We start from the raw sequence: 8,628 nt of genomic DNA on the forward strand, positions 1-8,628 counted from the left end.
ATTTTCCTATTTTTTTTGCATGTCTACTAATTTTTATATTGATATTATGTGTTATACATTGTAGAGAATCTGCAGTCTGCTGTATTTCTGTAGAGAATGTTGATTATTTGTTATAGAAGACATTTAAATTACTGGTTCATCACTTAAATTTATGGAGGCTTCCCAACTAGCACTATGGAACTGCAGTGGATTCCAGATTTTAAAAAAAAAAAAAAAAATAGAGAGTAAGGTAATTTAAAGTGCTGAGATTAAGAAGTCTATGAACTTAAAACTCTTCCAGTCATAGTGACAGAAATACAACTGAAACCAGATTAAATGTAAAAGATTTATTGGCTCCCATAATTAGGTTTAATCAGTTTCCCTTTCTCTCCTTTGCCTCTCTTTGCTCAGAAAGTGCCCCTCAAAGAATTGCGAAGATGACCACTGGCAGCTCCAGCCTGAATCGCATCAGCTTAGCAACCCCTGTAGGAGGATAAGATTTCTTTCTCAATAATTACAACAAAAGTCACAGGAAGGGTTCTCCATGCTCTGGCTTATGTTATGTTTTCACTCGTGGAGCTGAGGAGGAGATTAGACCAGTCCCAAATGACAACAAGGACTGAGAGTTTGTCTAGGAGGGATTTCCAAAGAAAAAGAGGGGCTCTAATATCAGAGGAGGCAGAATAGATGCCAGAAAGACAAAAACAAAGGGTTTGGGTTCTTTCTTTTTGTGTTGCTCCTCAATGGGGAAAAACAAGCTTTGACATTAAAAGTAGAAGCAACAGGGGCTGAAATATCTGAGCCATTGTTAGTCTAGCCCTGATGAGGAGGGCAGAAATAGGAAAGGAGAGAAGCAAAATGATACAGAATTGGTTAATACACTGAGACTATATTGAAGAGAGTAGTATTATGCAGAAAATAAACTTTTGGAGGGAGGGGACATGAACAGAAGCAGCCAAAAAAAAAAAAGATTCAACTGACGTGTTTATTTAAAGTGCTGCAACCTGAAATCTTTCTTCTGTGGCAACTACTGGGAGCATTTTTTTTTTTTTAATTAGGAAACTGCACATATGTTTTAAAGATTTTATTTGTTTGGAAGAGACAATGAGCAGTGGGGAGGGGCAGATGGAGAGAGAGAGAGAAAGAGAGAGAGAGAGAGAAGCAGACCCCCTGCTGAGCAGGAAGCCTGATAGAGGGCTCCATCCCAGGCCCTGGAGATCATGACCTAAGCGGAAGGCAGATGCTTAACCTACTGAGCCACCCAGGTGCCCCAGGAAACTGCATATTAAAATACAGTTCAATAAGGCCAAGGTTGTGAAAAAGAGGATCCCTCCTGAGCTATCTGTCATGACAGAAATTCCCTAAGCAGGATGAGATAAGTGGGAATTCAGTACAAGCTAATTGTCACTAGTAGCAAAATAAATCTGAAACAAGCTCCTACATTATCAAATGTGTAAACACTTTACAAGGCACATTTCCATGCCTTATTTTCTTTTAAGTTTGTGAGCACTCCATCATGTTGGAAATCCTTGAATTTTACAACTGTTTCATGGGTGAGGAAATCTGCTGTGTATTTCTGGCTTCATCCTAAACAAAGGATAGAGGTTAACAATGTCCTGGCTGAGAACAACTAGAAAGGACCCGAGCTAGATTACTATGACTATACAGGAATCTAATGGCCATTCTGCCTATTGAAGGATTGTGTAAAGTTTCATCTCAGATGCTTCTGTGTGAGCAGGACATCAGCTAATGGTACTAGAGCAGGTTTTGAACACTCCCATTTTTGTTCACACTGAGCTCTTTAGGTCTGAGGAGAAGTGGCTTTCCTGGTCCTGAAGCTCCTTTTAAAAATTATCTCAGTACTGAAAAATTTCACAAAATCCGGGACTGAAAGAGCTGAGAAAATCTTTTAGAGTTGATACCATTTGCTTTTCACAATTTTTTAGAATTTGGGTGTCTGTGTACTTGCATTGTTTCAATAGGTGGCAGCATGTCCTCTCCTTTAAAAAGTATCTTTTTAAAAGGACATCCTCAGTGAAAAGCTTCCGCTGGGAAAATAAGAGGTTCTACTAATAATATAGGCAAAAAGTAAAATTTCCCTGTGACTCACCATGAATATGCTTGTGGTCACAAGTCATTCAACAGGTTTTGATCCCACAGTAATAGCTTTAGAACAAACATTGTAGCATGACACTTTTACTTCAAATTCAAATGCTATTTTATTCTCTCCTCATCAATGACTTAGCATACTGGAAAAACTCTGCCAGGCAACACTGAACACTTACCCACCCACCATTTTGCGGATAATTCTGTTTCCATCCTGGCCACACTCTTCCCTTCTGCACCCTCTTTAGAGTGACCAGCTTCAAACTTTTCTTTTTTCAAGACTGATTTATCTATCAACATATATAAATGTTTTAATTACACTTACAATGACATTTCTCCCAAGGGACCCTCCAAAAAATGGTTGGGTACAAGACAAAAAAAAAAAAAAAAAGACTGGGGAGGCTTACTAGAAGCTTGGAATCCATCAACTACCCTATATTCTAAGACTATGAATATTTTAACAGGGACAATCTCTTCTGTTTGCGGCATGAGAATGATGACTGCCCTTGGGTGGGGGTGGTAATGAGGGAAGCAGTTTCTGCTGGTATTCAGGACTTGGAGTGCACATCAGTGGTGTTATATTCATGCCCTTGAGCATTCTTTGTGCTAAAATATATTTCTCACCAAAACTGGGCTCCTTTAGGTTAAGTGGGCTGTTGAAAATGAAATTGTGGCCCCCAATTATAGATATTTTATAACTTATATAAGATATGTACATAATAAATATACATAAAATTCTATGTAATTACATATAAAAAAATATATCCTAACTTTCTAAAACTACCTCTGTTAAAATAAACTTTTAATGAAAAAAAATCATTCTTACTATAGTGGACAGAGTTGGTGTCTTCCTAGATGCCCTTGGATCCTTTCCATCAGCTCTATGTGCCCATCCCATCTGTGTGCTTTCATGGCAGCTTGTACTTGGGACACTCAGAGGATGGCCCTTGGGCACTGGAGCAGCCTCATTTCTGTACTGAAGTTCCACCGACAAAAAGAGTAGTGGGAATACAAAAGCCCAGTTTCTTTGTCTCTGGGGAGAAATAACAACTCTGAGGTGTAATCTAGGCTCCAATGCACCCGTAGGATCAGGTAGAATCTGAGATTTCTCTTGAATTTATTCCCAGGCCTGGATTTCCCCTTTCCCAATCGTCCTTCCACACTCCCTTCCTGGTTTCTCTGGGAGCACTTCCTTAGTAAGCCACTTGCAGCAGAATCATTTTCTTAGGCTCTACCGTGGGAAAACCTGACCACTGACCAAAGATATTTAATGTTGTTTCCTCTCCTCTCCTCTCCTCTTCCATCTCCCAATTACCCCACCCCCCCACCTCCTCCTCCAGCAACCTTCAGTTTGTTTCCTATAGTTCAGAGTCTCTTATGGTTTGCCTGCCTCTCTGATTTTATCTTATTTGTTTTTCTGAGATTCAGTTTTCTTATTGCTATATTGAATCCTATTATATGATTATTCTACATCTAACATTCCTCTTTTATTTATTTATTTTTTTTTTTAAAGATTTTGTTTATTTATTTGACAAAGAGAGAAAGATCACAAGTAGGCAGAGAGGCAGGCAGAGAGATGGGGAAGCAGGCTCCCCACTGAACAGAGAGACCTATCTCTGGGCTCGATCCCAGGACCCTGAGATCATGACCCAAGCTGAAGGCAGAGGCTTAACTTACTGAGCCCCCCAGGCACCCCTAATATTCCTCTTTTAAACAAATAATTAATCTTATTTAAAATATCTCCAAAATTGTCATTCTGTTATTAAAAAAAAAAAAAGTAAGCTCATCTTTTGAGTGTTGTCTTTGCTGTTAAGGCCTCAGAGAGAATTAAATTGTTGTAAAAAGATAATGATCTGGAAAATGTACACGAATGTACTCATAATTTTGTAGTATATATATCATCTGTCTCTACTAGCCATAATGTGTCAGCATTGCTTGATTCCTTCTGTGGTTCTTAGCTCTGACTACACACTAGAATCCCCTGGAGAGTTTTAAAAACTCAGAATGTCCTCAGACATTCTAATTTTATTTTAATTAAATACCCAGTTTTATATATATATATATATATATATATACACATATATATATACATATATATGTGTATATATATATTTTTTATAAGCTCTAGATGACTATAATGCATGCCAGAACTGAAAAGTACTTGCCAATTTGTTGACATTTGTTAGATTATTCATTTGAACTAAGTCTGTTTCAACACTGCTCCTCAAAGAATTCTCTTTCATGTGACTGCTGCTCACCTTTGTAGTATTCCTCACTTAAACTCACTGGAAGTAACAAAAGAGTTCACTGGTTAAAGATTTTCATTCTACTCTTCTCCTCAGGGGCTTCTGGGTAGCCCAGTCAGTTGGGCATCCCCATCTTGGTATTGGCTCAGGTCATGATCTCATGGGTCTTGAGATCAAGCCCTGCATCTGGCTCCACACTCAGCAGGGAGTCTGCTTGAGGATTGTCTCCCTCTGCCACTCCCCCAACTCTTTTTTTTTCTCTCTCTCTCACTCTCAAATAATAAATAAAATAATAAATAAATCTTTAAAAAAATTTTTTCTCCTCATTTGCCCCACACATGCCCCCCACCCATTCCCTTTCTCTGCTTTTCTTTCTCTAGAGCACTTTATCACCTCATTCAGAATGAATGAATAAAGAAAAATTCAAAAAATAAAAGTGGAAAAATAAAATAATTAGTAACATACAAGGAACTTTCTTGAAAATAATATTTTATTATGAATGAAGGTAGAAAAAACATTTTTACAGTGGGGAATCTGCTTCTCCTTCTGCCTCTCCCTGCTTGCACTCTTGCTCTCTCTCTTTTTCTCTCTCTCTCAAATAAATAAGTAAATAAATAAATAAAATATTTTTCAAAGAAAGAAAAAGACATTTTTAGAGACTCACAAGTGGTTGTATGAATGCTTTGCATTTTTTTTTATTAAGGGATATCATTTAGAAAATATAGAAGAGGTGTGTCACATTGGATAAGAGGATGGAAATAAATTTACAGAAGATACAAAGTACCCAGAGGTCAGGGAGAAGCTATAAAAGAAAAAATCCAATCATACATGACTTGCATAATAATGAAGAAGCAAACCATGTGTTGGGAATTAAAACCCTGCAGGAGAACTCCAGTGCCAGCTATTATAAAACACACTAATTCTTTCTACAAATTTTTCATGATTTCATTCTATGTTCAAGGCATTGTTTTAGGTGCTAGTTATATAGCAGTGAACAAAACAAACAAAAACCTCTACCCATACTGAGCTAACATTCTGGTGGGAGACAGAGACAATAAATACATAAACTATAAAAATCTATATGTTGAGGGTGGTAAGTGTTATGGAGAAAAATAAAGCGGTGGTATTTAGGAGAGTTGCAATTTAAAAGAAGATGATAGTCAAAGTAGACCTGATTGAGGAAAGACATGAAGGAGGGGAGGGAATGGACCATGTGGACATTTGGCAGGAGAGCATTCCAAAGAGAAGAAACAAAAAATGCAACTGCCGTAAGTGGGAGTGTTCCTGGAGTGTTGAAGAATGGAAAGAGTGCCGATGTGGCTTGAGTTGAATAAGAACAGTGAAAATGAGGTGAGAGAGGTGAGACGTTGAGGGGACATGACCACGTAGCCCTTGTTGTAGGACTCAGGCTTTATCCTGAATGAGGTGAGAGCCATTAGAAGGTTTTGAGCTAAGGGTGACATACTCCAGAGTTTAAAAGATCATTCAAATTGCTTGTTGCAGATAGATTTTGGTGAGAAGCAAGAACAAAATCAGGAAAACTATTTAGGAAAGTATTACAATCATCTAATTGAAAGATTGTGGTGGTGTTGAGCTAAGTGGAATCTGGAGATGGTGACAGGTGGTTAGCTTCTAGAGATATTTGAAAACAGAGTTGACTGGCTTTGCTGATAATCAGATTCAATGGATAAGAGAAAGAGAGATGCCAAGGAAAATTTCAATGCATAATTATGTATTTTGTATTTGGTTCAATTCAATTTTGTAAATATTTGTTTTCTACTATACATTATCTATTATATATAAGGCACTGTGCTAGCAAGATGCAGTTCCTTCTACAAAGAGACTTATGTTCTGGAAAGGGAAACAGATGTATCATTCAATAAATGTGTGTATACCAAAATAATATTAATAACCAAAGTATGTTAAAGTTCTAAAAGTGGGAAGAGATTAACATTGTCACAGAGATAGAGTAAGATGCTGATGGAAATCCCTCTGGAGGAATTGATGACTAAGTTGAATATTGACAGATGCATGAGGGCTTTTCTGGGTGTTGAGGAGTAATATTCCAAGGAGAGGACACTACAAGAGCAAAGGCACAGAAGAATGAAACAGCCTGGCATGTACAGGGAACTAGAAACAGATTGGACTGGCTGGAATTTTGAAGTTCAAGGTGAAAAGAGGCTGGGAGCTGAGTGGAGCAAATGATGAAGTGTCATACATGCCCAGGTTTGGACCTGGGCTTTGCTCCAAAGAAGAACCAGTGAAGGGCTTTAAATAAGGAGAAACTGTGATTGATCAGAGTTACATTTTATAAGATATTCTGGTGGCCATCCAGAGATAGATTGGAAAGAGGAAAAGACAAGAGGCCAGAAACCCAATCAAAAGTTATAACCATTGTTGAGAGCCTGCACTAAGATGATGGCAGAGGGAGTAGGCAGAGGATGGTAGAGAAAAGAAAGGATGTACTTAAGAGACAGAAATAGCAGGATCCAATGACCAGTTGGTTTTAGTGAATGAAAGAGAAGGGAGAGTCTGGGAGGCTGAAGATACATTCCCATTAGGATTAGGGAACACTGAAAAATAGAGGAGGTCATGCAAGTGGGAAACAGTGATGAGATCAATTTTGGCATGTTGAGCTGAAGGGCCTAGAGAATAGAGATGGAAATCTTCAGGGAGAAGTTGGATATAGAGGCCTGGGAATAAGCAGAGAGAGATGGCCTTTACCTATAGATTTGTGAGTCAGCAACATACAGTGGGCAGGGGGTGGGGGCTGGTTAAAGCACCAAGAATCCATTAGATTGTTGAGGGAAGAGGTTTAAAGTGAAAAGGTGGCCAGGAAAGAATCCTTAGGAACATCCACTTCTAAGGGGAGGATACAGGAAAGCAAACCAACAGCTGGCATTGAGAATGCATAGTCAGAGAGGTAAGATAAGAACCAGGAGAAGGAGGACCCTCCAGAGTCAAAGAAGGAAAAAAGAGAATGAGTAAAGGTAGCAAAATCCATGATAAGATCAAGTAAGATGAGGACTTAGACACATTTGTGAGCTGGGTAATTTGAAGGTCATCATTGACCTGACAAAGGGAAATTTTTGATATAGTGATAAGGTGTAGGATGTTAGAAATCAGACTATAGTGATTTAATGAACGAATGAATAGAAGTTGAGGGAGTATAGACATATGCAGAGACTACTCTTTCAATGAGCTTAACTGTGATTCAAATCTCTCCCCTCCATATGAGGTGAGGCTATTCCTGGACTATCCTGTGGACTAGAATAGGTGGAGGCAGATACTGAAAGCAGATGAGTATTCAGAGCTAAGCATGAAGTGGGAAAGTAATTCTAGTAAGCCAGATAGGGAAGTTTGAAAGTGTCCCCAAAGATGAGAGGCCAGCTTGTGTCCGAAGCTGGAATAGGGGACCAAGATTAGGACAGTTAGGTAGGGTGTTCATAGGCAGCTACTTGAGAAGATTGCTGAGTCTGAAGTTTAAGGGACTGATCAGAGACCTAATTTCTGGAGAGGGGTGGGGGACAACAAAGGGGAATTAATAAACTGAGGGTAAAGTCCTGGCTATTATGATGGAGTCTTGAGATAAATGTGGTAGAAGTAAGGAAGTTTGAGAACTAGGAGACTAGCAGGTGATGACTTTAGATATGTAAGGATAGCATATAGAGAATAGTTTTAGGCAATAAAGTCTGACACATGGCTATGGGAATGGGATGATGATGGAATAAAAGATGTAGGTGTTTGGAATTGAGGTAGTCAAGGTTCTGGGAAGTTGTGGCATTGGTGGAATCATCCCCATGGGCACTGAAGTTACCCAAGATAATTGCAGAAGTTGAATTCAAGGAAAGAATATGCCTAACTCCCCAGAAAAGATAAAGGAGTGACCAGGAGAGGACAATCATCAATGACAAATAAGGAAAGAGAAAAGCTATATGGAATAAATGTCAAAGCAGGAAAGAGTTTTAAATAAGAGTGTGCACATAACAGGCATTGGGAAGTATATCTTCAAGTCTTCCAGGAGTTGCCATACATTTGGGAGAGTTGCAAAAGGAAGTGGTATCCTTAAGGTAGAGAGACAGGAGTCCAAATTCCATTTCAGTGAAGTATGTAAGGAGAGAAGATACATATAAAAACAATATGCTCCCAGAAACTGAGAATCACCTTTTATTTTCTACTTAGGCTATTGAATTAAGGGTTTTCCAGGGAATCACAAAGACCGTTGTACTGACTGGGAAGTATTTAATATGATCAAGTCTTAAATAAGAAGCCATGAACATAAACATTTAAAACCAAA

This window comes from Mustela erminea, chromosome 2 (assembly GCF_009829155.1).
Source record: "Mustela erminea isolate mMusErm1 chromosome 2, mMusErm1.Pri, whole genome shotgun sequence".
NCBI lineage: Eukaryota > Metazoa > Chordata > Mammalia > Carnivora > Mustelidae > Mustela > Mustela erminea.